Raw genomic sequence first — 14,257 nt, 5'->3', positions numbered from 1 at the left:
AGAGAGAAAAAAACATAAGAGTAGGTCTACAGAACCAAAAGAGTCCAAGGCCCTGCTAATGTTTTCTGTCGAAATAAAGTTATTATTCAACTAACCACACAAGAAGTCCATCCATCAAAGATGGACAAAAAATATATATAGAAGGCAGGGATGAATAGTACATTAATATTATGTGAGGATCTAATCATCAGGGGCAATATAGACATGCTGGTGACAGTAGTGCTTATTAGAAGAGTGATTTCTGTGAAATTAGGCGTCATTTGGTCAACGGCCTTATCGCAGTGGTAACACCGGTTCCCGTCAAATCACCGAAGTTAAGCGCTGTCGGGCTGTGCTAGCACTTGGATGGGTGACCATCCGGTCTGCCGAGCGCTGTTGGCAAGCGGGGTGCACTCAGCCCTTGTGAGGCAAACTGAGGAGCTACTTCATTGAGAAGTAGCAGCTTCGGTCACGTAAACTGACACGCGGCCGGAAGAGCGGTGAGCTGACCACATGCCCCTCCATATCCGCATCCAGTGACGCCTGTGGGCTGAGGATGACACGGCGGCCGGTCGGTACCGTTGGGCCTGCCACGGCCTGTTCGGGCGGAGAGAGGAGAGGCGTCATTTTCCCTCTGAAACTGTACCAAAGTATTTGCGAATGCAGCTGGTTACAGAAGAATAGCAGAGATATTAGTGAACAATGAAGATTAACATCTTTCTCACAGCGTGTGGGAATGGATGAGCTGAAGAGTACCTCCCTGGAAAAGTAAGGAATCACCTTTGAATCCGTTCGACGCACGGATTTTTCTAACATAAATAGTACATTTGACTTCCAATCAGGAAGATTGATATAAATCAAGAAAAACAATGAGCAGACCCAGGGTCATCCCGATGCTTAGCTTGAAAGGTCTCTGTTGAATTCCTTTCATGTTAATTTCTTAAATATGTTGTCATTTACGGCATAAATTCCTCTTCTAAATTTACTGTGGTGTTTCTGACTATCTGGGAGGAGACTGAGTAGTGGAACGTGTTACTTTTTCACATAAACAAGAACGATCTGTCACACTACTACACTTTAAAACACAGTTTATATGTAATTCATGTCACACAGTCTCATACGGAACCTACATCCGCTTTCTTTTATATACCGTATATGATAAGATACTGTCACCCCCTTCCCTTCTGTGTGAGAGGATGAATGAGCAAATGTATTTCTAGTTGCATGCTTGATGGTAGCAGACAAGCCTGTCTGCTAGAGAACAGTAGGACCAACGTCGGAACAGGTAGCTACGCTCTCTAAAAGCAGAGAGGTTTCCATTCTTAGTATGGTCCTGTCCGTACGTTGTCATGTTGGTATATGAAGCTGCCCCTCTGGCCACTTCCGTTTGTATGTGTGAGCCACCCTCAGGAAGGGACCAGGGCAGTCGGTCTGAAGTGGTAAGATCTCCAGCTAAGCGCGTGTCTGCTGTCCGTAGGACAATGGATTTCTTAAGTTCAGCCTAATTGAAAATTTAATCACCTTTATTTCAGGTTTAGCTCTAAAATATCTAATGTTATCTTAAATTGCAACGCAGTGTAATTCGCGTGTGAAGTTCAGAATATCTTCCGGTAGTTGCTTTGTCACTACTTTGTGAGTAAAGTGGAACCACTTGTTGATCAGCAACTATAACTAAGATCATCAATCTTAAATGCGAATGCTCGTGTGATTATAACGTCTCGTCTTGACAATATTTTTTTAATATAGCAACTTTTCTTTATGTTCAACCCACGTGGGGTGTACTTTATGAGACCAGTACCACGTGCTTATACAACAGTTTGACCCATCAGGTTAATAGTAAGACGATAGTAACCAGTTCGAGGTTTTTCTTTAGTAAATTGCGTTTCGATGTAATTTATTTTAATTATCAAAATTATTGTGGAGTTACACTCTTGTGTAAACCAAGTTGACCACGTGAAGCATGTGGTGAAAGCATCAAAGTAGCCCTCAGCTATTCTTTTCGGGAAATTTTCACAGAGTGTTAGTATGAATTTAGTATACCAGTGTGTGGTAATTACATGACGGACAGGATTGCGCTACGAACGTAACTTCTTTGGGTGAAAATTGAATCGGTTGGTTGTGGTTAATTTCCTCTTGCATATGTTTCAACGTTCTTTGTGTGTTATTTTATGAATGCAGTGTTGTATGTAGTCTCCCAATCTTGTCTCCATATTTGATGTGTTCCGTAAGATTACAAACTCACATTTTTACAGTCCTAAATAAGGCACCAGCTTAGTTATGACTCAAGTTTAATATGCTGAAATTTCAATGATCAATGTTAAAATAAATTTCCAAATATAAACTGATTTATTTCTTTTCATTTCAATTCTCTTTTATATATATATATATATATATATATATATATATATATATATATATATATATATCACCGGTTGTCGCATGACAATTAAAAGATTATAATTAATGTTAGCCTGGTTGGGAATTTGGTAGGCTAGACTAGATACCTGGTGAAACAGTTGCTCAGTAATGCAAGGTTAACTTCCCCAGACAGCTCACAGCTTTTAAACCGCTTTTATCGTATATCAGCACCGCTTTCATAGAAAATTAAAGCAACAACATTACAAGCTGGTGCTGCTTCCTGCTCTCCCTCAATGAGACGTCTTGGGACGGCAATGTAGCAGGAGAGTGTGTTTAACACGCGCGAGTGTCGATGTCAGCGTCCGAAAGCCGCCGTCTCTATTTCTGCTGCAAGTTGTTCGTGAGCCTGGGCGGATCTCTTCCAGACCTCCTATTAAGAACAAAACCTTGACGACGTCGAATCCGTTGTGTGCATGCTAAGACTCGCTTTTGTAAGAAAATGAAACACCTACAGCCGCCCTTATGATCTTACTTACTGTGTAGCTACCAGTATCGGAGCTTCAATGAGTCATCTTCAGGCCGTAGTTGATGCTGAAGATGTCATCACGATTCACATATACACTGCATCAGTGCCAACGTAACTGGTTTACGCACACTGCAGTTGGTGGTTGGAGTGCTGACACCACAGTTACTGTCTGTGCAAACCAGTTATGTTGGTCACTGACGCAGTGTTATGTATGGATCGTGATAACAGCTTCAGCAACAGCTACGACCTGAAGATGGTTCATTGAAGCACCGAAACTGGTAGCTGCACAATAAATAAGATGATAATGACGGCTGTAGGCGTCTCATGTTCTTACAATAGTAAACAGCCGTGGTCCCCAACATCTCCAGTCAAAAGGATGGACATACAGAACCTAAGACTCGCTGTCGTTCGACCTCGGACGCCCGCAGGAAGTTATTTTTTCCACAGTAAATTTCAGAATCAGTTTCACATCCTATAGGCTGTTTTCTTTTTTTTATTATTTATTTATTGAAAAGACGCCGCATTACGAGAAAGCTCAACGTTGCGAAATTTACTCCACCAATATGCTGTTGCCTCCAGCTCGTACAGTATAAGTGTCTTTTCTGTCATATCCATTACTTAAGGTTAAATAACATGTTCATAAACCTCTAATTACAGGGCTGGTGACAGCGAAGTGAAATGCATGATGGGCGGGCACAAGCGATTTGTTTAGAGCACTGCTTGGCGGCGCAGGTGTGCTTGGCTCGAAGCCCAAAAGCGTAAGAAGAATAAATCACAAAACCGCTTTCTTTTGAACTGCGATCAGGTAGTTCTATACGTAAATGCTGACGAAACTGTACTGTTCCAGGACCTGGGGTTCACATTCCTTTACAAAAGAGTATTACTTTGCAAAAATTTGCTTATTACATTTGAATAAGCAAATTTCAACTAATGGTACCTTATTTCTCATTTTAAGCTCACGAAAATATGGACAGGTTCGTTGCAACAGACCCAAAACTGTATAACTCGTCATTACAAAACGTTTTAAGACTGGATAAATAACAAACACAGAAACGTTAAATTAGTAGTTTTAATGTTTTACATGTCCCGTCACTTGGTTACAAGACACGGAACCCTTTGTATTCAACTCGTACGGTCGGTTATGCGATAACACCAACTCTCGTAATACGTGATGATTTTTTTACAGAAAAGTTTTCTACGTTTTCCAATTCAGTCAAGTCACTGGAGGCGTCAGTGCCTCGTTGTTTTTGTTCGCTTTTCTCTCATTCAAAATATTCTGGAGAATGTCTTGAACACGTGAGTTACACATGTTCAGTTCGTTCCGCCATTGAGATTTATGACACAAAAACGTTAACACACTGCGACCGCACGCCCATTACTTAAAACCGCTGGCTCAAAACTGACTGGTCGAATGCTCATCAGTTGTTTACAGTTGCTAATTCAAACTGCCACCGTGGTTGGGCGCTGACGTCGCTTGGAGGCCAGGAATAAAATCAGTCTCGGACCATTTTGACAGACAGTTACACAGGATAATTTAAGTTCATTTACGAATTTTAAAATTTCTAGCAATGACTTCAGATAGAACACATTCGGTTGAGTTGTCGTTTTGAAATAAAACATATACCTGTTTTTCCGAAACTCGTTTTGCTTCCTGCAGCCACATGCTTCTCGAGCAAGGAATCCCTTGAAGGCGAGGTCTCCAGTTCATTCTTCAGTAAGGCTCATTTGAAACTGTTGTCTTAACAATTATGACATGAGAAATGTTAGCTACTAATGACTCGACGTGTGCATCAAGAGGGCGACACAAAATTAGTTTCCAGGAGTTGCAGAGGTCAACCTTTTATGGGATGCATGTATTTCACTTCAGAACATGGACATCGTCGACATTCAAGACATTTTCAAAACAAACCATTAACTTGCGCCATGAACGCCGAATGAAAAATGGCGCTCCGCAGTGATCGAAAACCCGGGTTCCCGGGTTCGATTCCCGGCGGGGTCTGAGATTTTCTCTGCCTCGTGATGGCTGGGTGTTGTGTGCTGTCCTTAGGTTAGTTAGGTTTAAGTAGTTCTAAGTTCTAGGGGACTGATGACCATAGATGTTAAGTCCCATAGTGCTCAGAGCCATTTGAGCCATTTGAGTGATCGAAAAAGGTTCGCACCATCAAGATCGAAGGCGAACTCCTTGGGAATTACAATCTGTGCAGGTCGTTCAGTTAGTTTTCCACTCGTAAGGAATGCAGATAGAATCATGCTAGTGTAACGGGTTGATGAGGACTGATGGAATGTGACGACATGCAACCTAATGCGAAACAGTCTGTCCTGGAACTTACCGTCAGACTGGCTATCCTTTAAGACCTAGCTGCATATAGTGCGATAATATGTTTTATAGTCACAGAAAAAAAATATCCACAGGCTGAATTTGTTTACTGGTTCCATGTGGTATGAATTGCAAAAAAAAAAAAAAAAAAAAAAAAAAAAAAAAAAAAAATTGCTCTGAGCACTATGGGACTTAACATCTGTGGTCATCAGTCCCCTAGAACTTAGAACTACTTAAACCTAACTAACCTAAAGACATCACACACATCCATGCCCGAGGCGGGATTCCAACCTGCGACCGTAGCAGTCGCGCGGTTCCGGACTGAAGCGCCTCGAACCGCTCGGCCACCGATGCCGGCTATGAATTGCATGTCACACACTTTTTAGTGGTGGGGGGGGGGGGGAAGGGGGGATAGTTTGCTCCAAAGGAGTATGATTTTTATATACAGACGAGTAATAAAGCAAAAGCAAGTTATTTTGACCAGCTATTGGACAAAAGCAGTGCTCATATCATAGTTGCAGTTTCCAATCTTGCTTACTGTGACGTAAATATTCCCTACTACCCTTGCAAGATCTTGCACACGAGAAAGAAACGTAGGGGGCAAAGCAACTCCATCTTCTCGCAACACAAGAAATAATCTTCCAGCAAATTTAGCATCCAGATTAACAGTCAACATAATTGGAAACGAATGCTTAAGGTATTGATGTTTTGTTCTTGATACAATCTTGTGGTACCTCTAATTTCCAGGGTTCCTTTCATGTGGATTTCCTCTTCAAATTCCCATTGGTCGGGCTTTGAATAAAATTCCTTACTTAACGATGGCTTGGGTTGATTTGAGGGGAAGAGACCAAACAGCATGTCATCGGTCTCATCGGATTAGGGAAGGAAGTAGGCCGTGCACTGTCAAAGGAACCAAGCCTGAAGCGATTTATGGAAATCACGGGAAAAAATCACGGAAAACCTGAATCAGTATGGTCGTACACGGTATTGAACCGTCATCCTCACGAATGCGAGTCCAGTGTGCTAACCACTGCGCCACCTCGCTCTGTACTTAACGATGGGATAAATTTCTATATCTCATCTACAAGTTTTTGGGCCGATTCTGCAGTTTTCTGTGCATAATCAAGTTAACAATTTATTTGAAATTTTATTATCTTACGTCTTCTAATTCTGTAGCACTGTTTGAAGTTATGCAACCATCTACTGTTTCCCTTGAAATCACTGTAATCTATGTCGCACGCAATTTTGATGTTCATGACGTAGTAGGTCATTATCATTCACATCCTGTAAACTGCATCAAGCATCCTTGAAAGCCGGCCGCTGTGGTAGAGCGGTTCTAGGCTCTTCATCCCGGAACAACGCGGCTGCTACGGCCCCCAGTTCGAATCCTGCCTCGGGCATGGATGTGTGTGATGTCCTTAGGTTAGTTAGATTTAAGTAGTTCTGAGTCTAGGGGACTGATGATCTCAGATGTTGTCCCATAGTGCTTACAGTCATTTGAACTATCCTTGAAACTCGCAAACACCGGTTTTTGTAACAAGTGCGCCTCGTCCATCCTTGAATATCCGTAGTTCTTCTTATGCATTACACAATCAAACTGCTGCAGATTTACTCAAAATCTGATCATATTTATCTTTTTACTACGCTGTGTATGATCTTCCTTGCACCCACTCCTTGGACAACGATTGTCCTTTACTACGTTTCACTGGAGTCGGGTTTCGTGGCTCGCTGTCCGGCAAGGACGATGAACTACATACTGCTTCAGTATCACTTCCACTTGTTAAGCACATATTGTCATCATTGTACTCCATCATGTACATTGTCCGCACAGCAGAACGTATACGACACAACACATTCCACTGACTCCTCTTGCAGAAACGCTAATATCTCATCTCCCACTTCTTTTTCACTCTATGAAATTCCTTGGATTCCTTTCTGACGAAATGTCGACTTCGGCAACTGTTGTTGTACATACAATGCAATGTTTGCTTTGTTTATCATTGCCATTGCTCTGCTTTGTATTAGCACCACTAGCACTGTAGCATTGTTGTGAGTTATTCGTCGTCTGAGCTGTTCAACTACGCTCAGTAGCCTCCTGCTGCGCTCAATATTGGATACCTCCAGTCCTGCCCACTGTTGCCATTAGCAGCCAATATTGTGGTTGCATGGGAGACAAGACGTGGCGCGTCGGAATGTCGTAAACATCTTTCGCTTTTTTGTGACCTCACACAAAAGTGGTACCTTGTAGGATAACGGTCCACAACAGGCTATAGTACACTATATTGATCAAAAGTATCCGGACACCTCGCTGAAAATGACTTACAAGTTCGAGGTGCCCCCCATCGGTAATGCTGGAATTCAGTATGGTGTTGGCCCACCCGTAGCCTTGATGACAGCTTCAAATCTCGCAGGCATACGTTCAGTCAGGTGCTGGAAGATTTCTTGGGGAATGGTAGCCCATTCTTCACGGAGTGCTGCACTGAGGAGAAGTATCGATGTCGATCGGTGAGGCCTGGCACCAAGTCTGCGTTCCAAAACATCCCAAAAGTGTTTTCTAGGATTCAGGCCAGCACTCTGTGCAGGCCAGTCCATTACAGGGATTTTATGGTCGCGTAACCACTCCGTCACAGGCCGTGCAAAATGAACAGGTGTTCCATCGTGTTGAAAGATGCAATCGCCATCTCCGAATTGCTCTTCAACAGCGGGAAGCAAGAAGGTGCTTAAAACATCAATGTAGGCCGGTGATAGTGTGATAGTGCCACGCAAAACAACATGGGGTGCAAGCCCCCTCCATGAAAAACATGACCACACAATAACACCACCGACTCCGAATTTTACTGTAGGCACTACACACGCTGGCAGATGACGTTCACCAGATATTAGCCATACGCACGCCCTGCCATAGGATCAGCACATTGTGAACCGTGATTCGTAACTCCAAACAACGTTTTTACACTATTCATTCGTCCAATGTTTGCGCTTCTTACACCAAGCGAGGCGTCGTTTGGCATTTACCGGCGTGATGTGTGGCTTTTGAGCAGCCGCTCGACCATGAAATCCACGTTTTCTCACCTCCTGCATAACTGTCATAGAACTTGCAATGGATCCTCATGTAGTTTGGAATTCCTGTGTGATGGTCTGGATAGATGCCTGCCTATTACACATTTCGACCTTCTTCAACCGTCAGCGGTCTCTGTCAGTCAACAGACGAAGTCGGCTTGTACGCTTTTGTACTGTGCGTGTCCCTTAACGTTTCCACTTAACTATCACATCGGAAACAGTGAACCTAGGGATGTTTAGGAGTGTGAAAATCTCGCGTACAGACGCATGACGTAAGTGACACCCAGTCACCTGACCACGTTCGAAGTCCGTGATTTCCGCGGAGCGTCCCATTCCGCTGTCACACGATGTCTAATGACTACTGAGATCGTTGATATGGAGTACTTGGTGGTAGGTGGCAGCACGATACACAATGAACCTAATATGAAAAACGTATGTTTTGGGGGGTGTCCGGATACTTTGGATCACACAGTGTATGATTCCATACTCCGTTTAACTGTACCGCCACTCACAAATATATGGCACATCCTCCAATGCTAGGACGTTTATTACATATTACATGATTTTCAGCATTTTTAGGTAATTAATCATAGATGATATTGATGATAAGTGCAATAACTGATTAGAATTTCTTGTATTTCTACGGCATTACACTCTACAAATATTTACGCTTCACTTATAAAAAGCCTTCCATTGTGCAAGGTGCCATAACATGTCCGACATTCCTAGTGGAATGTAGATAATGTACAAAGGCAAACTAAAGTCTCTATATAAATCTAGTAGGCATAACGAAAAGGAATCAAGCATGCGATGCAACATTACCTCGACATACGAGAAGTATGATGTCTACCGGATTTTGGTCTTCGGCAACGAAGAAAAGAATAACACAACGTTGGTCCTGCTGGAACCCATTTGGTAATAACGTCGCCATAGTTCAAGTTCCCGCATTTACCGCACGCTCTTCGGAAACACGCTAATGCCACATTAATCCCTTGCCTGCAAGTCGGTGCTTATATACCCGCATCGGAGTATTTTATTTCTGTAGAATGAAATTATACAGGATTGTTAGAGCAATGAAGTGTAAAGCGAAAAGAAGATTCTCTGTAAATCAACTAGTAGGAGATATCGGTGTAACATTGTAAGTGAACTTTCTGAAAATTTACGATCATATCGAGGCATTGTAAGTTGGTCGGTTGGTTGGTTGATTTGGGGAGGGGACCAAACACCGAGGTTTTCATCGATCCCATCCGATTAGGGAAGGGAGTCGGCCGCGCCCTTTCAAAGGAACCAACCCGGCATTTGCTGAAGCGATTTAGGGAAACCACGGAAAACTTAAATTAGGATGGTCGTCCTCCCGAACGGGAGTCCAGGGTGCTAGCCACTGAGCCAACTCCCTCGGCGGCATGGTATAGAAGAGAAAGTTGGAAAGTAGGAAAGAGAAGAAACTTGAACGACTTGAAACGTGATGTTATATAAAGATTTATACTTTTCTTAATGTAAAACCAAGGGAAGGGTGTTGCTAATTAAGTTGTCAAACAATGAATTAAGTGTAAATGTATGAGAAAGGATAAGAGAGATTCTTGTTACGTGCGTCAAGCCATCTTGTGGCATTTAATTCTCGAATGGGTACAACACAGATTAAAATCTACACGGACCGAGAACCACAGAATTGTGTTATGCGCTCAATGTAGTGAAAAGACTCATTACGTTATACACAAATTGTGTCTCAAGTAAAAAATCAATCAGCTAGAAATTGTGTAAAAGATGTACATAAATTAGTTTCCCTGAGATTCACATGCGTAAACTTTATGTTCATTTATCTACACTCCCGCCACTACTCAGTATTCTCCGCGCACTTTTAGTATCGTCGGAATAACACTTGTTAAACACTCACCATGGGTTTCTACAAAACAAAAACGTCTTTTTAGGGTTCCGCACCTCAGTATGTAAAAACGGGATCCTTATAGGATCAATTCGTTGTTCATCTGTCTGTCTGTCATCGTGTCCGTCTGTCTGTCCGACTATTAAGACCCCTTTTTCTCAGGACATGGTACGGGTATCAACTTGAAATTTATGTCACATGTTTCGACACTTGCAAACTCACTCATAAAAACCTGTAGGGTTCTTCCTGTTGGCCTAGAATCGTGAAATTCGACAAGAAGCAATGTTTCGCAGTGCAGTGCAAGTAAAGGGAAAAATCCAAAAACTGTTAGCTGGTAGTTACACCGTGTAATTTCTTTGCAGTCTGTTGTCCGTCCGTCTGTCAATGCGTCTGTTAAGTCCCCTTTCTCTCATAAACAGCTGGAGGTACCAAGCTGAAATTTATTTGAAATACTAAGGTCTGTGGTCCCTTGGTAGTGTAAAAAATTTAAGCTTCTAAATCAATTCAGTCAAAAGGTATGGCCATATAAATCATATATTTTGAAACTCGCGAACTCACTTTAATAAAGCCTTGGATGAACTATCTACATACATGGCAGTCCTGGTGGTTTAGCAGTCAAACGTATGCTTGGAAACCGAGAAGTTTCGCGATCGAATCTCAGTGAGACTGCAGAAGGCAGTCGTCGTTTCAGTCTAGCCTTCATCTCTCAACTATTTGAGGAGTCACCAGAAACAATGCTTAGTGGGGATTCCACATTGAAGCGTAGGTCCCCTTTCCAGAGTAGGATATCTAGTTAGGTTAGGGTCACGTAAGTCGCCGAAGTGGCTTCCAATACAAAACCTTGCACCAGACCACTGAGCCACACGAAAGTATTATTATTATTATCTATACACATAATTAATTGCAGAGCCGAGTGGAGGGTCTGAACCAGTGGCTCAGACGGTTCTGCGACCGTGTAGGCTGCCGCCTCCGCGACTTGCGCCATAGGATGGCAGGATATCCAGTTCCGCTAAATAGCTCAGGAGTTCATTACATGCAGGAGGCGGCTACACGGGTAGTAGGGGCTGTGTGGCGAGGACCGGATGGTTTTTAGGTAGAGAAACACAAAAAGGGCTTCAGTCTCAAAGGGTGTAGGTCGAACATTGAAAGACGTAGATCTAGGAGCAATAGTAATGACAGCTGTGTACTGTCGTAGCTGCATTAGGGAGGTACCAGAGCTCCAAGCGCTAACAGAAAGCATTGGTGCTCAAATAGTTATAGGCACTGAAAGTTGGCTAAAACCAGAGATAAGTTAAGCCGAATATTTTTAAAAGGACCTAACAATGTTCAGCAAGTATAGGCTAAATGCAGATCGCGGTGGAATGTTTATTGCAGTTAGAAGTAGTTTACCTTGTGTAAGGTGTCGGGCAAAACCCTGAGATGATAAGCAAATCCGGCAGTATGTCACATAGCTCCGAATAAATCATGTCATTAAATTAACCAAAGTAATACGATCATTGAATGAGTAAATGGAATACCACAGACTAACACAAGAACGTCTAAATGCATGTCATACCTTCCCACCGTGAAACAGACGCAGTTCCGAGGGGAGAAACAAGAACAGAAACCGAGAGCAGAACCGTGTTAAGCTAGAAGGCCCTACGATAAGGAGCGTACACCCACGTCGCCAGCTGACCGCCAAAACCACCCCCCAGCCCATGTTAAAAGATAGAGACCTCCAGAAGAACAGTATAGATCTTACGATAACACTAAAAGGGCCACACCAGCTGCAAGTTTTAGCGTGAGCCTTTTTCGCGTCTCTGTTACGTTGCAAACGTTAAAAACATTGCCCCACCAAGAAAAGTATAACGTTTCTCATTGGATAGACAGAATTTTGTAGGTGGAGCTTAAGGTTAACATTGAGACCCTGATTGGTCAGTTGAAAACACAGCCAGATAGCTTTTTTTAAACCAAATTTGGTAAATTGTAGTAAGGAGAGGTTAGGAGAGAGTTGCTTCCGAGACGGTGAGGTGAGTGGAGCTGCGCCGCCCGCCACCCCCTGACGCTGCCTAAACACCGTCAAGGTAATGAATGTATGTGATGCTGCATAACAGCGCATTAAGCTTCACTCAGAACTGCAGAAGTCTCATCTGTTAAATCCCCTTTTTGCCTAATACTAGTGTCGATCGTCAATTAAAGATCATGGTATATACATTTGCTACTTGAAGTAAAAATCTGAAACGCAATGATTTTTCTGATATATAATTATTGAGAAGTCACATCAGCCACTGTAATTTATGACAAGTTAGATAAGTAATTAAAGATAATTGAGGGTCACTGTAGACCATTTTGATAGTTTTCTCTTTTACTAAACTTAACTTAAATCTAGATTATAGATGTGATATGGCATAGGTCATCCTTCGATCCATTGTAGAACTTGGAAACCCATTCGGGGAATATTCGTTCACATTTTTGTTGAACGCAGTTGGTTTTTATCATCCTGTATTAAAATATTTCCTTTTATCAATAGTGTAATTTATAAACAATGTTTTGTGAGTAGAATAAAATTTCCAGTGGTAAACTTAACTGCTTTTTCGACGTTATTTTACCAGCTAACTAAAAATAGGAAAGCCTTGAACCCCTTCCACTAAATTTAGTTAGTATTAAGATTCTTTTACAGGGAATGCAGTGGAGCTGACGCTGAGATCATTAAGTATTTGATTATATCATCGCTAGTCTCACCGAACTCTTCTGAACTCTACATGGCATGTGTGATCTGGCGTCTCCTTACCAGCAACAGGTCGCAGGTTCAAACTAGTCAATTCCCTAAAAAACACGCTCAGAGTGTCGTTGGGCGAAAGTGGTACGGAGACACGGCTTAGAACAAACAAACACCACGCAGAAAGTTAGACTTGCAGTGAAATTGAAGTAGATATGAAACTTCCCGGCAGATTAAAAGTGTATGCTGGACCGAGACTCGAACTCGGAACCTTTGCCTTTTGCAGGCAAGTGCTCTACCGACTGAGCTATCCAAGCACGACGCACGACCGGTCCTCAAAGCTCCAATTCCGCCAGTACCTCGTCTCCTACCTTCCAAACTTCACAGAAGCTCTCATTCTGGTAACACCCCCAGGCTGTGGCTAAACCATGTCTCCGTAATATCTTTCCTTCCAGGAGTGCTAGTTCTGCAAGGTTCGCAGAAGAGCTTCTGTGAAGTTTGGAAGGTAGGGGACTAGGTACTGGCAGAATTGGAGCTGTGAGGACGGGGCGTGAGTCGTGCTTGGGTAGCTCAGTTGATAGAGCACTTGCCCGCGAAAGGTAAAGGTATGGAGTTCGAGTCTCTGTCCGGCACACAGTTTTAATCTGCCAGGAAGTTTCATATCAGCGTACACTCCACTGCAGAGGAAAAATCTCATTCTTGAAGTGGATAGTTCCTGTGAGTTACTATGGGTAGACATTATTGGCAACCGGGATAATATAATAACTGGATCCTTTTAAACGACCTCCCAACTCAGATGATACAACTGCTGAACAGTTCAAAGAAACTTGAATCTCATTTCAAACACGTACCTGACTCATACAATTATTGTTAGTGCTGGCTTCAATTTACCTTCAAGATGTTCAAGAAAACACATGTTTGAATCGGGAGTTACGAATAAAACATCATCCGAAATTGTTCTAAACGCATTCTCTGAAAATTATTCCGAGCAGTTAGTTCATGAGCCCACTCGAATAATAAACGGTTGAGAAGACACACTTGACCTCATAGTAACAAATAATCCAAAGTTAATAACGAGCATCAAAACCGATACAGGTATTTGTGAATATGAGGTTATAATAGCGAGACTGAATACCGCAACTCCCAAACCCTCCAAAAATAAAGGAAAAATGTATCCATTCAAAATTACAAATAAAAATTCGCTTGTCGCCTTCCCGAGAGACAATTACACTCCTTCCAAATTAACCATTTAAGCGTAGACCAGATGTGGCTTGAATTCTAAGAAAGCTTAGTATCGACACCAATTGACAGTTTTATACCAAATAAATTAACAAACGATGGAGCTGATCCCCCTTGGTGAACAAAATAGCTCAGAAGACTCTCTCAAGAACAACGAAAAAAGCATGCCTAATTTAAACAAACGCAAAATCCCCAAGA

General features: G+C 42.4%; 1 non-coding gene and 1 pseudogene across 1 annotated transcript; one reads left to right on the top strand and one right to left on the bottom strand.

Moving 5' to 3' along the window:
- Positions 1–263: 263 nt before the first annotated feature.
- LOC124556175 lies at positions 264–381 on the top strand (annotated as a pseudogene).
- Positions 382–13,063: 12,682 nt separating this feature from the next.
- Positions 13,064–13,138, bottom strand: Trnal-caa. The gene has a single exon. It is a non-coding gene; the product is annotated as a tRNA-Leu (tRNA).
- Positions 13,139–14,257: the final 1,119 nt, after the last annotated feature.

The sequence above is a fragment of the Schistocerca americana genome, chromosome 1 (assembly GCF_021461395.2).
Source record: "Schistocerca americana isolate TAMUIC-IGC-003095 chromosome 1, iqSchAmer2.1, whole genome shotgun sequence".
NCBI classification, from domain to species: Eukaryota; Metazoa; Arthropoda; class Insecta; order Orthoptera; family Acrididae; genus Schistocerca; species Schistocerca americana.
Note: the sequence above shows the minus strand (reverse complement) of the source record. Positions and strands in the feature narration are given on the sequence as shown.